Raw genomic sequence first — 19,721 nt, forward strand, 5'->3', positions numbered from 1 at the left:
AAAAATGTCTCCCTTTTTTCAATCTGAAACTTCACCAAATTTAAATTGAATTTACTGTTTGTCTAGAAAATAAGAATTGCTTGCGTTGGTAGTTTTCCCTGGATAAGCAGCTAATCTTCCTGCCAGGTTAGCAATGAAACATCAGCCAAGGAACTGCACCAGCAGGTTGTAAAGCAGTTCTGCCTTATTGCAGCTCAGATTTGGACTTTTTAGTGATTATCTATCTATCTATCTATCTATCTATCTATCTATCTATCTATCTTCACTTTTGCACTGTACAATGTCCAGCTTTCAACTTAGCAGTTCTATGGTGCACAAAGAAATAAGGGAGAGAGAAATTATTCCTGTTTAACAAGTGAGCAATTTCCCTTTGCATTAAAATTATATTTTTATTTAAAACCCTGTCTAGTGGCAGATTTATGAAAGTTCATTACAGAAAAAATGGTTTACCCATTAAACAGAAGCAAGTCCATAACCCTGAATGAGTTTTAGAGTTTGCTCTAGCTAAATTCTTAAATTAAAACAACGCCTTCCAGACCAAAAGCCCAAAATAAGATTGGAAACTGCAGTGGAGCAGTGCCACGGAGTAGTTGGTGCTTGCACTGCATTTTTGGGAGGGGTTTAGCCCAGCACAGCCTGGGTTCTGCCCCACGATCCCTTCAGCTGCCTCTCCTGAGTGCAGGGCTGGAAGGAGTTGGTGTTTTCCCATGGGAGCTCTGTGGGAGTGTGAGAGGGGAAAGGAGAGGGGTTCAGGTGGCTTTGACTCTGCAGAGCACTAAAGCAAGTGGAGGGGACTGAGCTGCTCTCATTTCTATTCTCTCTACAGTGCTTTGGCTTAAAGAAGCCTTTCAGTGCTCAGGAACAGGCAGGGCAGGTTAATATTGGCACTTCCTTTTCACAATGGAGATGGTTTTACATCTCTTAACTCTGGCTTCTTGCCCTCTTTGGAGTTAATTATCTGTGGGTTCCTTCTTTGACTTTTAGGGGATTTCTTAATCCTCCTGGCTCTACTTTAAATAGTGCAGGGCTTTCATGTTTCTTATTAGCTAATGTGAGGAAATTGAGTAATGTGGGGTTATTAAAAATTACCCAGAATTTAGATGAATGGGGAAAAAGTGTGTCCACTGCAGTAATTCCTGTCCATCACCTGGGCTGTGGGGATCCCTGCCAGGCAGGGTCCAGCCCACTGTGCTGCCCTGTGTAAATTACCTCCCTAAATGCAGCAAGCTAACAGAGCTGCTCCATGCTGAGTCCTAAATTGACACCAAAAGGGAAACTTCCATCCAGACTGGAAATATAAGGAAATCGAGCAGACTTACCAGTAGCACAAAAAGTTCTGAAACCACAATGGTTATTAAATAATGCCAATTTTTTTTTTCTGCAGACGTTAAGTCAGTGTTTAAAAATACAAACATCTAGATAATTAGAGGAACTTCAAATCTGTCTTCATAGTGTTTCAGCAGGATGACATTGTCAGCTATTCTATTTTGTATTGATTTCCACAAAGCTCAGTTATTCCCAGCCTTCCATTTCAAATGCAGCACCTTGTTTTCCTGTATCTTGAAGCAAAGAAATTAGATAAAAACTATTGATTAGCAAGGCACAGAGGGGAGTGATGTCTGTAACCTTCCTTTGTCTTGCAGCTCTGCAGCTGAGGCAGCAGTAATAGGATTCTGTGCGAGTGCGACTGTGATGAGGTCACACTGCTGAGAAGGGAATGAAAACACTGCAGTCAGCGAGATCTCTTGCTTCTCTGATAGTTTTTGATATTGTTTGTCAAATTGCGATTTGAAGGTTATTTCTCTGGAGGCTGAAGTTGCCTTGCTTCTCTTACGCACTTGGCTGGGCTTTTAAAAATCATGCATTCATACAAACAGCTCCTTCTCTCTCAAAGTTACTGCCTCTTACTTGGAGCCAAAATAGGGGGCAAGAAGAGATTCTCCTGAAATTTTCCATTATTGTGAGATTAGAGCAGTTATTTGTTAAAATAAGTTGGATTTGTTTGGCCTCTCTAGCTCTCCATCCTCCCTTCTTTTTCACGGGGGTGCTGCAGTCCTCTTCAGTTCAAAACAGGTTCAATAAACACTTTCAAGACACATGAGCCGTGAAGGTTTATGCTGATTTAGTACATAATGGTGTAGCATTTATTGGTATCATTACTCAAGAAAGAGATGAGGAATTTCCTCATTTCATTTGCTTTGGGAAACAGGCATTTTGTGACCTACCGTGGGCAACTGCAGAACTGAACAGAAAGTTCAGAATAATGATTAATGCTTTCCCGTTCTGAGTGGGCTTTACCACTTATTATTCTTATTATTCTTATATTCTTGTTCTTGTTATTCTTATATTTCTCTGTAGCAGTGAAGCAGCTCATGGAGATGACAAAGGGAAAACTCAGGGTCATAGAATCAGAGAATGGTTTGGATTGGAAGGGACCTTAAGGATCCTCTGTTCCAACAGAGCCTGCCCTGGGGTTCAGGGATCTATTTCCTGGGAGAGGTGTCAGTGTCAAATACAGGATAAACACAGATTACCTGGCCCTCAGGACTCTACTTTTGGTGCATCAGGCAGCTGCATTCCTCCCTTCCCACAGAGGAAGAAACCACATGGGGCAGGCAGTGTCTTCCACTAATCAGGCCTTAGGGGGTTTTCCTCCCTTTGGAAAGCTCCCTTGCCCTAGTTCTCCTCCCGTAACAAGACACTGGGAGATTGGTATGGAGATAGCTGGCTAAGAGAACCCTCCAAATAAACTTCTGGAATTGCATGGCAGTAACAGGATGCCTTCAGCAGGCAGCTGCCTTGTCTGTCTGTGCAAAAACAAGTATGTCAGGTCAAGCTGCATATTTTGAGGTTTGATGTCCCACCCTCTCAAATAAGTGATGTGGGAAGAAGTCTGCTGGGAAAACTCCTTCCCCAGGCTTATTACTGTGGGGGTTTTTGTGGGAAGCACTGAGACTTTCCCATCCCCTCCTTTCCCCCATGTGATGCTCTGTGATCATAACACATGAAACTATCTCAGGCTTCCAAGAACTCCTCCAGTGCTGAACAAGCACAATCTGGGTGTTTTTCTTTAGCCTTTGTTCTGTTCTCTGTGATCCTGAGGACATCATTCTTTGCCCCCTTTGTTTCTTCATCCATGTGAAGGAGGTGATATTTCCTTTCTCGAGGGTGATTATGAAGGGTTTTTTTTTTAATCCCCTACCAGATGTTGGGTTCCATGGGGGAGCAAAGCATCTTGCTGTAATTGATTTATTTATAAGGGAAAGCTGATGCTACTTTAGAGATCCTTTTTTCACCCTCCCTCTCCAAGTAAAATGCTGGGAAGGCTGTTCTCATTTGCTGTTATTTTTCTACCATTTGTATCTTCCTCATCCCATTTATAGCTGTGATTAAGGTCCTGATAAGGCATCCCCACAGGTTAAAGGAAGAGCTGTGGGAATTTTACCTCCAGACTGCCCCAGTGAGGGCTGGACAGCTGGAATCATCCAGTGCCTGATGAGATACCTGCCAGCTGAATGGATGGAATTGCATCCTGCTGGTCCAGGACTGCAGTACTTATTTGTCTCTTTAGCATTCAGCATCACCTCTGTGCTCCCAGGGAAGCAGTAAGAGTGGAGACTCAAAAAGATGTTAGAGAAAAGCAGTGAGTGGGAAAAGGCATGAAATCACATTACTCTTTAAAAACGGGCAATTGCAGTGAAATAAACACAAACAGCACATTCTTCAAATCTCTAGAGGGGGCAGAGCTTGGCTGAGAGTTCTTTTTTTACCTTGCATTGTTTCAATGTATTTAAATATTTTCTCTTAATTCCCACTTACCTTTTAATTTGACAGATTTTTTTGCCCTACCCTCCCCCAAAATGTATTGCTGAGTGTGGCATACCCAAAAGGGCATGTGACTGGTGCTGGAAAGAAATGAAACTAAGAACAGCAGTACTCAGAGCAGTGAGTAAGGTCAGAGTGGTACATGAGCAGGCATCCCTACAATATCCAGAGAGAATCTGGCAAAAAATAAAAATCATCTTTACCCACAGGACGCAGGCAAATTTTATATTTGATCCTTAAATATTCTTGGCCATTATTCGACATATTTTCATGCTTGGTCATCTGTCTCTTAGCAAGATCTAAAGGACTCAGCCAGGTGCAAAGATAATTGTTTCCTTATTTCAGGCAGCATCTGCTCAGCCATCTGGGAGGCTCATCTGTAAAAGGTGACGGGCTCAGGTAGCAGCCTGCCAGTGCCACCTCTGCAGCTCTGGTGGCTCCAGCCCTGCTCAGACAGAGCCTGTGTGACCCAGGGTGAGGAGCCCTGGGCAAAGGGAGCGCAGCTCTGCTGGGGACAGTGAGCCAGGCACCTCAGGAGGAAACAAGGAGCAGGAGAAGTTTGGTTAGCACACAGATAAAGGCTGCAGTCTCAATTTTCCATCTTTTGCTCTGACCCCAGATTACCCTTCCTGTTAAATGCTTCTGTTTCCCCATATATTCTATTAATCTGTTTTATTTAAAAGGCTGTTTATCAGCAGCCCGTGTGAGTCTTGATTGCCAATTCTCTGCATTCACTGCTAATGAAGAACCATGGCTACCAGGCTTTTAATGGCTCTGTGATCTGTAACTCCACACATCTGGTGTTGGTGACAGTTTATCTTCTACCCCAACGTTCTGTTCTTTCAGCAGATGGTTTGTAGGAAACTCCTCTGAAATCCAGGGGGTGGCAGGAATCTGGCACGGGAGGGAAGGGTGAATACAACCCCTGGTGTTCTCTGCACAGCCCTCCTGCCCCCCTGTTCATGAGCTTATAGGAATGTTGTAAATAATGAGGAATAATAATGTATTTCTGGCAGAAACCAAGGGGGATTTGTGTGGGGTGCAGCCAGAGAACTCAATTTGGGTGTTGTTGGGTTCTGTTATAGATCTGGAAATGTGCTACTTGTTCTTTGTAGCTCTGTTGCTAAACAGACATTTTCATTTCTAAGTACTTGCTTGGTTTCCTTTGTTAGCCCAAACTGCCAAAATTAGAGACATCTGACATAGAAAGGAAGTCAGTTTTGTTTAATTTATCTCAGATTTATTTTGTGACATTTCCTGGATGCATTTACCCATCACATTATTAAACAAGAGTTTATTTTCTGGAGGCTAGAACATCAGCTTTTGCCTATATTTCAGTAAGACAGGAATTTTAATACTGTCAACATGCTGAGAAATTAAAATGTCTTTCAGGTGTGTTTTGCAGGAGAAAGTTCAGAGCTTCACTATCTCTCCTAATAGTTGCCCTGGGGCTTTTTCAAATGTATAATCTGATTTTTACACTCATTTGAAATGTAAAAAGAGAATTTTCACAGAAGAGAGAGAAATCCATCTGAAAATACTATTTGTTTTTGCCAATTTGTTTCTTTAATTATGATGATAAATTTCCACTATTTGGCAACAGCACAAAGAAAGAGGCTCTTGCACGTCTTTGTTCCTTCAAGAGGAATGGACAAAGTGGGTCTTGTTCACAAAGCAATCCCCATTCAGTCACGTAATTCTTGTCACTCACCCCAGCAAATGATGAGAACCCCCTTTTTATGACTCTCCTGTGGGAAGGATGTTTGGCTATGACTCAGAAAAAAACCTGGGGGTTTTTTTTGGACAAACTTTGACTGACTCAGGACAAAACTCAAAGGAGGAAGTTGTACAATGTTTTAATCTGCCTTTATGTCTCAAAAAAGCTCAGTTACAATGAGGAACATGCTTATATACACGTTAAGCACCTCAATTAAGGTAGCTCAGAGGTGGTGATAGGCTGACTGAAATTTGGGATTGTTCCCAATGGGGAGACCCTAAATGAGGCTTAAAGCTCCAAATGCCTCAGATAGATGTGCTTTTTTTGGACATGATGACTCAAATACCAGTTTTGCACCTTGAATCCATCTCTTGAGCAATGGATCATCCAAAAGCTGTTTCTGGATTATCCAGATATTTTCCTGGGGTCTAAAATTAGAAAATAAATTAATTTAAATCTCTCTTTTGTAGCAAGACACACAACCTTGTTGTTGCTTCTTCCTTTTCATTGCAAAGGAAATATGTATATTTATAAATATATCTATTTAAACTATATACTCTGCATTATGTTTTAGGGTAGATACTTTATGATTTGGAGAGAAAAATATTATAACTTAGTATATAAATTTTCTCTATAGATTCTGCTCGCTGAACATTTATATTCATGGGACTGTGGTCTGATAGGGGAGAAACCTGGAGTTTTCTGTCTTCCTAATTTCTTCATTTCTGCATGTCCTTTGCACTGACTCATGCCCTGTGTGTGCCAATACACATCAGTGAAAAGTTTCTTGATGATGTTTTCATCAGGCAAAGGAGAAACCCTGCAGACAGTAAACACCCAATATGTAAAATGTTTTTTAGTCCTTAGAATTCTGCAGACTAGTTAAAAATAACTGCAAAGCCCATTTAGTATTCATAATATCTGAATGGGCCTTGGTTCTGGGTAAGGAAGAGGGAGCAGAACTGGATGAACTGGGTGTATTAAATTCTTTATTCAAAAGATTTATCCCTTTTCTGCTTTTGTATTTCCCACGACTGGATTTTCTTAGTTTTTCCTCTACTGGATTGTTTGGCATATTCTTCATGCAAATGTACTGAAATCACTGGTCTGGTCAGGAGCTCTTCACATTTGCCTGGTTTATGGCATTCAGTTTTCAATTTTAGCCATATGGGCCTTTTGGTTTGGTTTCTTGCCTTTTTTATTATTCTGTGCCTGCTTAATTGTAGCTTTTATGAAGAGATGGAGAAAGAGTCATAAAGACAATAAGACAAATCATTCCCAAAGCAAATATAATGAGGAGAAGAGTTGGAGAAATATTTACATGATTTGAATTTTCTGTCAATGTTCCTAAAAATAGAACAAAGAATTAAATAAAATAGCCAGATGATTTGCTAGTAAAAGGAATAAAAAAAAAATTGCAAACATGAGAACAAATGTTCATTTTTATTCTGAGAAGTAGTTCTTGGCAGTATTTTGGAAGCTCTAATAGAGAAGACGAAATGTAGATTTTTATCCCACTTGAGCATAAATCAGTGCACTAGACTAAACAATATCTACTATACAATGCATTGAATCCTTCTATTTTGTACAAATGTTCAATTAAATCTGTAAACTTAGTCTGTAAGCTGTAAAGAGGCTTAGTCACCTTATCACCAGCCAGTTCCTCTGCAGGTCACTGCCACAGTCCGGCACCAAAAATAAGTTCTGTGTGGGGAAGGCTTCCAGTAGCATTCCAAAATAACAGCAATTCCATAATTACAGCATGGCCATGCTAAAGGTTACATTAATGGCCACCAGTGATGATGAATAGGAAGGCAATGGAGTGAATGAAATCCTAATTAGCGGAGCATGAGGTAGGTGTTATGTTAAACATCCAATGGAAAAAAATTAACAGCACTGCACAGGTGGACTGAAATGTTAACATGTAAAACTTAACCTGCAGCAATGCCGCTTTCAGGAGACAAGAAAAACCCTTACATCATTTGTTAACCAGGTCTGGGTTTTATTCACCAACCAGGGAGGTGTGGGCTGGGTGTGACACTCTCCAGATCTCTGCTCTCCTCGAGGTGCTCTGTACCTGTCCCAGCCTGGCTGGGTTTGACACCACAACTCTGGGTTTCTCTAAAGAAAGCCCCTGGAGCTGCTCTCCTGGGGGCTCACCAGCTACTGAGAAAGGAGAAATTCAGCTGGAGCAGCAGCAGACTGGAGCTGCTCCAAGCCCAGTGCAGGCAAATGATAACTACGATTTCCATTCACAGCATCTCTGGGAAGGGTTTGCTATCCTGTGTGTGTCACAGACATGTGAAAGATTTGCTGCTGGTGAATTAGCAGAAACGCAGCAACATTTCTACCGTTTATGTTGCAAAGGTTTCCATCAGCACCAAACAGGTGATTTTTCATGGTTGCAGTATGTGCAGTGCTAAGGTGGCATCTTATGTCTGCTATTGATTTCCCTGATGCTGCCTTCAAAACTGGTGCTTACATCTTCCTTCTTCTGTAAATGTCAGGGTCTACAAGTGAGCTCTGGAGCTCAAGTGTTTGTTTCTGTCTTTGCATGTTCTTGTGTTTCTGGTCTGAAATTGCAATGCTGCAGAGTTTCCAGAAATCTGGTATATAGGTGTATTTTTAGGACAGCAGAACAACTGATCTTTTCTTGAGTGGGTCAAAGAGATGGCATTTAAGTCAGGGGTTTTAAATAGGAGGAGAAAAGGGGAAGAACCTGTTGATGCTAAAACACCGCAGGGTCTCCGGCTACAAAGAATTTAATTCAGTTGCCTGCATTATTCCAACTGTGATATAAAAATACAGAATGTCTTCCAAGTATTTTTCACACACAAAATTCTCTCCTGGGAGAGCCCACCCATCTCCCTGGAATGTGCCACCCTCTGTGGAGAAGGTAGGAACCCTTCACTGCCTTTTGCAGAGCTCAGTGGCTTTCATGGGAAGAGTGTTGTCTGACAGTGAGAGATGTGCCGGAGATATTTCTGGTACCAAGCGTGGCCATTTCTGGAGAAAGGGCATTTTTCAGTATCACTCTTTTGGAGGACCGGACCACCAGAAGCAGGAAGGGAAGGGAGGAAGGGAGGCAGAGTCATCAGTGATGGCTTTGGCTTCCTCCATTCTTGTGGCACCTCCCATCAGGGACCTGCTCAGCCTCCTCAGCAGTGACTCATCCCAGGCCACATCCAGGTGCCCTGTGACAGATGTCTGCTGCCTCTTATCTCAAATAGTTTTGAAAATCTCCTTTGGCCAGGAGCCCAAGTGTGAAGGAGCAATTCTGTTTTAGACCAAACTTGTAAAGAATCTGGAAAGGTAACAGGCTCTGCTGGCTGTTATTTCTATCCCCTCCTCTGCTGTCTGCTCTCCAGATTAGTTTTTTAATCTGAATGTCTGGCTGCTTCTCATCTTGCTGATCCAAAATCTCTCAATATCCAGCAGGAGAAAGGTTCTCATTGCTTTCAATAATCTTTGGATCATGCCATTAGCTTCACTTAAGCTTTGGGTCTGGTTCTGCACAGTTCAAAGGATTTATAGTCTCTATTCCAAGTTCTTATCCAGTTTTTCTGAGTTCGTTTAACTCTGTAGATATGAAAGGTCTCAGCTCTTCACTTGAATAGGAGCTGCATCTGCTGCTACCAATAACACAGACATTTAGTGTAGGAAGGAAGGAAAAAAGGACATTGTATTATAATGTTTAACTTGTGAAACAAGAGGAAATGTCTTCAACCTGTGATACATTTGGGTTGCTTAAGCTATGAATGAGGCATTGTTAGATGAATATTAAATATAGATGTATATATTAAATATTTAACTTGATCTTTGTTCAGCTTTCCTTTTTTGTAATTCCTTTTCAGTGTTCATAGAAAACAAACCTGATTTTTATACTCCTTGCCAGTAGTGACCTCAAATTTTCTGTTTGTGTTAAAAGTGTCAATTACCTGCACACATGAGTCACATTGAACTTTGTTACTGCATTGGAGGAGCACCTTTTGGAATTTGTCCACAACACCTTTGCCATGAAAACCCTCCCTGTTGCTTGAAATAGTCTGTGAGTGCACACACTCTTCCATGCATATATAGCTCTGGAAGATGATAATTCCTATTTTTTTTCGGTATACAGCTGAACCATGCAACTGCTCAGTAACTTAAGCAGAGATGAACTCCAGAGAAATGCTGTTATCAAGGAGAGAAATGAAGGCAACCTGAAATGTCATTTCCCAACAGTCCCTGCAATGCCCAGGTTTGCTGCAGACCACAAGTATATTTTAAACCTTAGCTTAGTGTATACCCACAGCATGTCCCCTACAGCTGTGAACTGCTATTCTTTGTTTAGGACTGGGCAAGGCTCCAATGGCTCTGTTCTTACAAGGAATGCATTTTCCAGTGTTTTGAGTTAATGACTATTATTCAAGTTGAAGTCAGTTCCTTTCTCACACTATTTTAGGCTGTGTGTGGTAAACCTTTGTGCCACTGTTCTCCTCAAAAAATTCTGGTATTTTCTTACCAAACCCAATGCAAATTATATTGAGCTCTTTATCTTGTGAAATGAATGTTGGTTATCTTCATAATGAATGAATCCTGCAATGAAGCAGGTTGGTATTTCTGCTGGCCTACTGACCCTCCTTTTCATTGCCGCTGCTCCACACAAGTGTTGGGAAGTTCCTGTTGTATTTGGTGATGTACAGACACAGAACAAAAGGGCCCTGCTCTGATGGCTGGAAGTTTAGATATTTCTATTGATTGAATAAATATGGGGCATTTGTCTTTTCTCACCAGAAGGTGATACATTAGGGACACTGTTTCCTGGAGAGATAAACAGTGAATTCTGAGGAAGGAAAGGAATGAGGCATGGAGGGAGGCTTGCTGTAATGGGGGAAGCCAGTGTGTGACACTCTAAGGTTCTTCCTCTTTTTCTCCCTTTACTTTTATTTCAAGCTGACATTTTATTAACCACACTTGGATCAGAACTTCCACATGTGTGTGTTTTCCAGTGTTTGCTCTGTCCTTGTGGCCCTGAGGTGGTTCCACATCCTTGCTCTCAGGGGAGGGAGTGGATGCTGGAGGCAGCCCCTGTGTGCAGGACTCAGACCATCCTGTCTGCCTCACCTGCATTTTCCAAAGCCTGTTTCCTGCAGTGAGAAACCCTTCAGGGAAGTGTTTGCCTTGGATATTGGGCCTCATCTATCCCTGCATTGCTCAATACCTGCACTGATCTCTCAGGCAGTTTAGTTCTTATTTACCATTTGGAGTGTGTTGTTTTCCATTTAAACTAAAATTAATTAGATGGGACATTTTATTTTTTGAAACTGTACAGGAAAGAATTATTTTTATATCCATTTTAAAGTGTGAATATGGCTTAGAATTTTTGTTTTTCTATCTTTATTTGCACATGCTTTTCTTTGCTAAGCTTAGTTACACAGTAAAGTAATTTTATTTTGAAAAATCTTAGGAGTACAATTCAGAAAGCATATCCAGGGAAAACAAGATGTTAGTCTCATCTAAAGGAAGAACAAAACTAGTTATGAAAAATTTCAATTAAAAAAATAACTTTGACCAGTTTTACTCTTCATTCAGTGACAACAGCTCTGATAAAATGTATCTAATTAACACCCAGCAGATAACAATTATCTTGTCTAATTATGATGAGCTTGTTTGTTCTTTAATTGACAGCTTAGGCAATGTTTTATGATGTTTATTTGACCTTGCAGCTAATCTGCACCCTGCTCCCGTGTGCCGCCGAGCGCGTAGCTCCTTGGTTTCCATCCTCAGTGCTCGGCCTCGTTACTGTCACCGTCACCGTCAGTGTCACTGTCACTGTCAGTGTCACCGTCAGTGTCCCTGTCACTGTCAGTGTCACTGGTGGGTGCTGTGCCCTGTCCCCGTGCCTGCGCAGTGTCCCTGTGACCCCCGCAGTCGCTGTCCCTCTGCTGTCTGTCTGTCCGGTGTCTGTGTGTCCATCTGAGCCTGGGGCAGCCCCAGGGCATCCCCTGCTCCTCCCTGGCAGGGAGCACAGCACCAGGGCTCCTGCTGCTTCCACGGGGAGCTGAGACAGATTCTGCAGCACTCCCCCAGTCTGTTAGAAGGTACCCAATAGTCCAAAAACCAAATGTCTGTGCTGGTAGAACAGATGCACTTGGTTTTCCTGCATCCTGAAAGCTTTGGGAGGATTTTCATTTTCCTGCTGAATGAATTCTTATTCTAATCTCAGTCTTGTGTGCTGGTACCTGGCTGCCACACCAATGAACAAAGCTGTGGTTTCCCCATGTTGCCTCACTACCCTTGTCCTTGGAGATTTGGAATGGAAGGGAATCTCCAGTGTGTCAATCCTGCTTGGCACAGGGTGTGCTGTGTGAGTCACATTCATGTGAGGGGTTATGTCTCTGAAATAAATTTTAATTTAATTTAATGAGAAACAAATAGGAAATGTCTCCAAACAGGGATTTCTTTGATATTTCTGGATTTTGGGGATTCCATTAGGGAGGGAAATAGCCTGGGAACAGCTTTTCTTATCACATTATCGTGTCCTTTTCACTTCAAGGCAGTATTAGAAAGTGCAATGGTGCATAAGACTTAGTAATAACTATTATTATTTGTTAAGCATTGTCTTTTACTGTGCTGAGAACATTGGGGTTTCTGTCCTACATGGATCATTACTTTGGGTATGCAAAATTTTTCAAACAGTAAGTGTCCTTGGTGATTAGAGAGAGATTATCACCAAGTGCTGCATTTCTGTTCGGGGTTTTTTTTTGTTGTTGTTGTTTTTGGGTTTTATTCTAAATGAAAGGACTGAGTTTCAAACTGAATGTAGTTATATATGGTAGAATTCTGTTTTGAGGATAAAATATGTCAAACCACTTAACCTGGTCCTCTCTCAACATAAATTGAGTGGAAGGAGAGGTAGAAAAATCCCCTGCATGGAGGGGATTTTAGGTCCCCAAGCTGGCAGTATGGCCCAAATCTAGTCCAAATGCTTGAGTTCTCAGGTGTTGGGATAGATTCTCTTCATCCTTTAGGATGATTTTATCTGCATATGAGAGCCAAGGTGTTGGACAGCTGGACTTCCAGCTTCGTAAATTGAGATATTCCATCTAAAACCAATGGATAAGGGTTTGGGTTGGCAGGAGCTTTGGCTTTCATGTAGTATTTTCTCTCCTTTTTGAGGAGGATTCTGTAGAGGGAAATCTCTATTCAAGTTAAATCAAGGCAGATTTATGTATCTATTACTGGTACACAAAATAATAAATGGAATAAAGTTTGGAGATGTATCCAATAGATTCATAGTAAGAAGTCATCTGAAGAGACTTTATAGTATTATCTGACCTTTAAAGTAAACTGGAATTTATTCAAATGCCATAGGCACAAATTAGATACTTTTTGCCTTAAAATTCAAAGAGTAACTATTGATAGAATTAATAAAGAATAATTTTTCAGAAAAAGTGAACATATGGCTTGTTATTACTGATTTCAAGCCACAATCAGAACATTATCTAAATAACTCCAGAATACCAGCAGTATGTTCTCAAGCATCTCGTACATTAGAGCACGACTCCTCAGATACTTTGAGACTCTGAATGTTCTGTTGTCGATCTTTTTCAGCAGTGTTGTCTCTGTTCTGACTCCTAATCCCATTAAAAAATCTTTATTTTCAAGTTTTTATGAAGGTACTGTGAAAATTTTAAGTGGACCTGAGGCAACTTTTAGCTTGGGAATGTTTTTCAGAAACTGAAACATTAATTAGAATCAGTCTAAGTACCCACAAGTATTTTTCTTTTTTTGTTGTTGTTTCTTGTGGTGTTGGCTCTCCTGATGCTTAATTACTCTGATTCTTTTCCAGTGTAATTTTCCAGTCCTTTACTCATGTTCCTTCAAATCTTCCTGAGTTGAGTAAATAGATGTAGTGGGACGAGCTGAGAAAACGAAAGACTTGCAGAATTTTTCCCACTCTCAGGGGAAAAATATTGCAGCTTTTCTCCCTAAGTCTTTTGCTGATCCTAGTGACCAAACAACTCCCAGCCAGCTCTGGCTAAAGACATTTTAAAATGCTTTTAGAGACAGGCAGAATGGTTTATCCTGGGCTGCTTCTCCCACCAGGTTGCCTTGTACCCCTGAAGGAGGAGCTGGAACAAAGTCCACTGGGCAGGAGACTCAGAGCACTGGAAATTTAAATGTCTTGCTCATCTAATTTGGCTGGGAGCCATTTAATTCCTCTCTGTTTCATTGATGTATCTATTTAAATGCTTTAAGAACTGGGGCTCTCTCCCAGCAGGGGTTTGCAGAGTGCATTGCAGGAGGGATCCTGACCTTGTTTGGGGCCTTCTGTTTCCTGAGAACGAATTATTAATAGAATAGACTCATTATATAGAATCATGGATTGGTTTGGGTTGCAAAGGACTTCAAAGCTCATCTTGTTCCACTTGGCTTGGCAGAGACACCTTCCACTATCCCAGGTTGTCCAAGCCCCATCCAACCTGGCCTTGGACAATTCAGCCACAGCTTCTCTGGGCTCCCTGTGCCAGGGCTTCAGCACCCTCTCAGGGAAGAATCCCTCCCTAATATTGAACCTAAAGCTCCTCACTTTCAGTTTGAAGCTATTCCCCACTGTCCTGTCACTCCAGAACCTTGAAAATTGTCTCTCTCCATCTTTCCTGTTGGTTCCTTCAGGCGCTGGAAGGCCACATTGAGTTCACCCCAAATGTTCTCCTCTCCAGGTGAACAATCCCAGCTCTCCCAGCAGAGCTGCTCCATCCCTCTGCCCATCCTGGTGCCTTCTCTGGTCCCTCTCCAGCAGCTCCAGGTCATCCCTGTGCTGGCCCCAGGGCTGCAGGTGGGGTCTCACCTGAGAGGGGCAGAATCAGGGACCAGCCCCCTCCCCTGCTGGCCATGAAGCAGAAGTGTAAAATCTTGTGTCCAACAAAGGCAGTGACTATGAGGAGTTCTATTGTCCCAAGTTAACATGCACAGAAAGGGGGCTAAATGCAACTCCCTTTTCTTGGCCTGGGTGCTCAGAGGAAAGAGGAGGAACTGGCTCTTTGGGAACAAGAAAGAAGAGACTGCCTTTATTGAAAGAAAAGCCAAAAAGAGATGCACACACCACCCCCCCCAACCAAAACAAACAAACAAAAAAGCCAAAGCTGAATAACCCTCAGCTCCACACTGCGGATCACAGCATCCCAGCTCTTTGTTGAGACCCATTCTGCCAAGATTTCTGGCTCCTTGCTGCATTTTGAAGCTCTCTTGCTATTTAAATTATCCTTAGGAGACAGCCTTGTGTCTTTACTTGGCTGCCTTTGCTTTTTTTCCCATTTCTTTTTTTTCTTGATGAGTCATTCTACCAGCCTCTACCCTCTCATCAGATAGACCAGACAATGAAGTCACTGGGGTTGCCTGAGAGCAAAATTGGCCCCATTATCCACAACCACTGTGCCTTGTCACTGATAATATACTGCTCAAGGGCTGGCCCTCAAAGTAGGATGGAAAATCACCAGGGACAAGAAACCTTCTACCCAAACAAAAATATTTGTTGAAGTTCTTTTGGTGTGTGTTTTAAATTTGGTGAATTTGCTTCCAGCTGAAAACAGGAAATCACACACAAATAAAACTGGTGTTATATTTTGTCAATGTAGGAGGGAGAGCAAATTATCTGATAGTGTCCCTTTTGTGCACCAGCTTCAGCCTTCTGAAATTAGCAGTGGCAGGAGAATTTTATTAGTGTTCTAATATAAACCAGAAGGCTTTATAACAGAAGGAGAGGAAAGAAAGATGCTCAACAAAAATGATTCTTCAGTAGCTCAGTACAGAGCCAAAGTTAAATTGTCATTTCTAGACAAACATAGGTGGAGAAATACCTACCCCAGGAAACTTTCTTCTGGAAACAAAGCACACTGAATATGAGAAGGGAAACAAAGCAAGGATGACAGAAGTGACTTTTTCAAAAGGATATGGCAGGTCAGTCGCTGCCTGGAACCAAGACTTGGCACTTGGTGAACCAAGACTTGGTATCTGGGCTTTCTGATTACCTTTCTGCTCTTTCTGCTGAGGCACAGAACCCTGCAAAGCATAGAGAGCCTCAGTGCTGATGGCTTGTGGTCTGCTCAGTGCAAACAACAAAGTGCAGCTGGTCTTTTGGGATCTCCAGTAATCTGATGAGGAATTCCATAATAACTGCCAATATTAAACCTTTTACAAGTCTAACTGCTTGCATCAGTAAAGGACAGAAGAAAAGCTGAACAGGAAAGAAACTAAGTCTTGCAAAGCCTCCATAGAGATCTCTCTTCCTTCCTTTTGGTATTTTTAACAAGAGGAAAACCTTCTTATTGCTTGGCTAGTCCATTCCTAGGGTTGTGCCCATCAGTGGGCTTTGGAGAGACTCAAGTGGCTGAGTTTTATCATCTGCCAAAGCCCATCATTCTTTTGATTCAAAACTGGTGCCCTGCCATTAGTTATATTTTTGTATCACTGTGTTCTGAACACAGCTGAGCCCCTCTCTTCTGTGCCCTCCATTAACTTGGTATAAAAGGATGCTTTCTGTTCCTGCTGCATCTCCTGCCCAGCAGCCCCGAGTGCATTGCTAAAGGTGACTGAGCTCTACTGGGAGAAAGGAGAATCAGAGCTGGAGGTGCAGCTCAGGCTGCTCTTTACGTCATGTCTGCAGAGCCCTCAGCCAGGCTGAGCAGTGCTGAGCCAGGGACACTTCCACCCCCCCTGGCAAGGGAGAACCTTCTGTTTGTGAGCTCGCCCCAGGAGCACAGTCCAGAAGGTGACTACTTTCATCTGTCTGTTAAAATCATCTTGCACTATTTTTCCAGCCTGATTCTATCTTACCAACTGTCTGGCTTGACTATTTTGCTGTGATTCTTGCTTGCAGTTTGTCACACTGATGGAAGATTGGCTGTGTGTGTGTGTGGTTTTTTCTTTTTTTTTTTTCCCTTTTTTTTTCTTTTCCTCTCTCTTTTTTTTTCCCCCTCCTCTCATTTCCCAGTGTGGCATTTAGGATGGAGGCTGAAAATATTGAACAAACTGCTGATGTCCCCAAGATTCAAATGTGTGAAAGAGACTCGTAAATGAGTCTAGCACACTCAGAAACATTCTTAACATCTGTTCAAGCAGGAGTCCCAACTCCCTTTCTCTGAAAGCACAATTTGTCCTCCCTGTTACTTAAAACTTCTTTAGATTTGAATAATATCAAAGTAGAGCTAAGGAAAATAAACTCCCTGATTATGAATACAGCAGTTACAATGGGAGGTGTGGTGGGGATGGAGCAGAATTAGAGTTTTAACTGCAGAGTGTCCTCACTTTCTCTTATATTTAAGTTTTCTCCCTATACAGCTCTATATTCTCTATATGCAGCTCTCTATCCTGTTTTCTCTCCATATTGTATGGAAAGTAGTTGTAAATCCTATGGGTTATGTCCTCTGGACTGGAAGACATGGGTTTAGTGACTGTTCTAACAAAGCAGGAAAATAGCAACTTTTTTCCTCTGAAAATTTACTACTTAATAAAATGAAAGTCGCCTTGAAACTTGATAGAAATAATTCTAGGCTTTTTAAAATTTTATTTTCATATATACTCTTGTTGAGACAAAAAAAATAACTCACTCAAATTTTTCCTGTCAGTAAACATTTCAGGATTCTGTTCCCAAAATGCAGTTGCAAAACTCTCAACACTTCTGCAATTTAGTGAGAGAAAGGCTATAAATAGCCAGCCAGACAGAGGCACAGCAGGGAGAGCCCAGGGGTCCGAGCTTCCAGCCTCTTTCTGCAACCACAGTAAAGAACTGCAGACACAAACATGACAACAGAAAAGAAAAAAGCAACTGGTAACTCTGAAAATAAGTAAAATAAATGGCTGCATTCAATAAAGCTGCTGAATGGGCTGTGCAGTTGGCTGGGCTCTGAGGATGCTGCAGTGTCCCTGCTCGGGATGCAGTCACGGCTCCCAGCGCAGCCCTGCAGAGGCAGGAGGGAGGGAGGATCCTGCAGCAGGAGCTCTGTGCCCTGGGGAGCAGGTCCCAGCTGCTTTCCTGGTGCCCAGGGCTAAATCCCACTGCTGCCTGGGACTGCAGCTGGGAACAGGGCTTTGAGCACACTTTTAATGCAGGAAATCTGTGATACCGAGTATTCCAAGGAATGGAACAACTTTAACCACAATTAATCCATTAACATTCCCTGTTTAAGTGACATTTATTGCTGCAAATGTCTTGTGATGGTAACAAGAGTGGCTCTATTGCAATTATTCTGCCTTTTAAAATCCATACCACTGCTTTTACTTCTTTTTGATAGAGAAATTATGTAAGTCACGAGTCTTGTTGCTGATGTGGTACAGAAAGACGAAATACTTTTCCTCTGGAAGGTTAATGTGCTGCAAGCCTTCCCATCATTAGGAACAAAAATATACCAGCAGGTGGGATATATCCAGAACAGAGAGTTCTGTGAAATTCTACTTAAAACAGGCAATAAAACTAGCAATGGCATTTCAGCTTAGAGGCCTCCTGCAGCAGTGATCTATAGCACCAAGGAGAAATTCCATGGAATATACCTGTTATTTCAAGAACAATGACATTTTTGCAACTATGATAACAATTTTCCAAGAGTACATTGGTCCTAAATGCCTGACAAGTGTTCTTTCCTGAGGAAAAGGTCATTCTCAAAATCCCTCCAACAGCAGCACAAGGACACTTGGTAGTGTAATCACTTTTAGGGAGGCTTGGAATTTATCAAATGCACATAGAAGTCTAGAAGGTTTTGAGCTGGGTACTTGATCTGTGTTTTCATGGTTTTGTGTCTTGTCTTCATTTTGGATTGAGTGGGATTTAATTCTGTTCAAAGCCAGTTTTGCAGTTGGACAGGGTGTTACCATGAGCTTGAACCTCCAGGTTCAAACATCTGGTGCCTGGTTTTATTCCTGTGGTTTGCCTCTCATCCCTTTCCTTTCCAGTAACAAACAAAAATTTATTCCCATCAAACTACTCTGGTTGTGAGTGCTGCTTCTAACAAACTTAGTATTCATCTACCTAAAGTCTGTTGTCACAAGTAAGAGAAAGGAAGAGCTGGAAAATGAACTTAGCATGCATCCTACTCTAAAAATTTTCTTCAGGAAAGAACATTGCATAATGAGGGTTTTACTTTTCTTTGCTTTTTAGTGCAGTACATCTTTCGGGTTTGATTTTTAATTCATATCTCACACTTGCAGGTCTGTCACGGTACAGTGCAAGTGGGAAAAGTTAAGTGTTTTGGTGTAAGACAGGTTTGAAAATAGCCTCAGTATTTCACAGTAAAGGGAAATCAATAAGGCCAGCGGGAAAGAGAAGAATAGGTGTATTAATAAACCAAGACTCTGAGTACAGAGGGGTCAGGAGCTAAATGTAGCTGTACCTGCAGCCTAAAGGATCATTGCAGGCACCAGAGCCAGGACGTGGTGGGAAGCTCAGAAGTGTGGCCTACTTGTAGCTAGACACAAAAAATGTGGGTTGCTGGGTTCTTTTTTTGGCTGAGGAGGGGTGTTTCCCCATTAGGATACAAAAATAGTAATTCCAGAGAATAAACTCAACTCCCAGACAAACTTTCAGCTAAATTGCATTCTGCAAGGTAAGTAGATTCTGTGAGAGCAGCAAAATGCATTTGATCTGGTGAGTAGCTCTGATATTGAATATGCCTGATCTGGGAGGGTAAAGAACTTTCAGGACTTGCTTTTTTGTATTTTTTAATAACTCACTTAGGCATCATTAATCTAGCATATATTCAGTTGACTTTGTGACATAGCTCAAATGATAGTACCTTTTATTTGAAGGGCAAACCCCCACCCAGACACCTCCTTTATAAAGTTTCCACCTTTTAGGTGCACTAGATTTGCTGCTATTGATAGTGCCATTCCCCACCTCGTTTCTCTGCATTTGCTCCTGGATGTATAATACATTCCATTCTTGGTCTTTGATGCTTTGGCAAAGTGAGCACTGAGGAAGGCAGAATTTGGGTATCCATAATGAAAAGACAGTGCAAATGCTCTGTATAATTTAAGACTAACCAGATAACATTCACAAAAAATTTTACAATCAGGGACAAGTGGAAAAAAAAGTCCAAATAAAAAGAAGGAATGGCTGATTTTACACAAGACCAGTTCTTGTCTTGACTCAGAATCACTTTCTCTTTTGGTAGCTTCACGTTTGGAACTGGTGTAGTTAGAC

This window comes from Zonotrichia albicollis, chromosome 17 (genome assembly GCF_047830755.1).
Source record: "Zonotrichia albicollis isolate bZonAlb1 chromosome 17, bZonAlb1.hap1, whole genome shotgun sequence".
Classification (NCBI taxonomy): domain Eukaryota; kingdom Metazoa; phylum Chordata; class Aves; order Passeriformes; family Passerellidae; genus Zonotrichia; species Zonotrichia albicollis.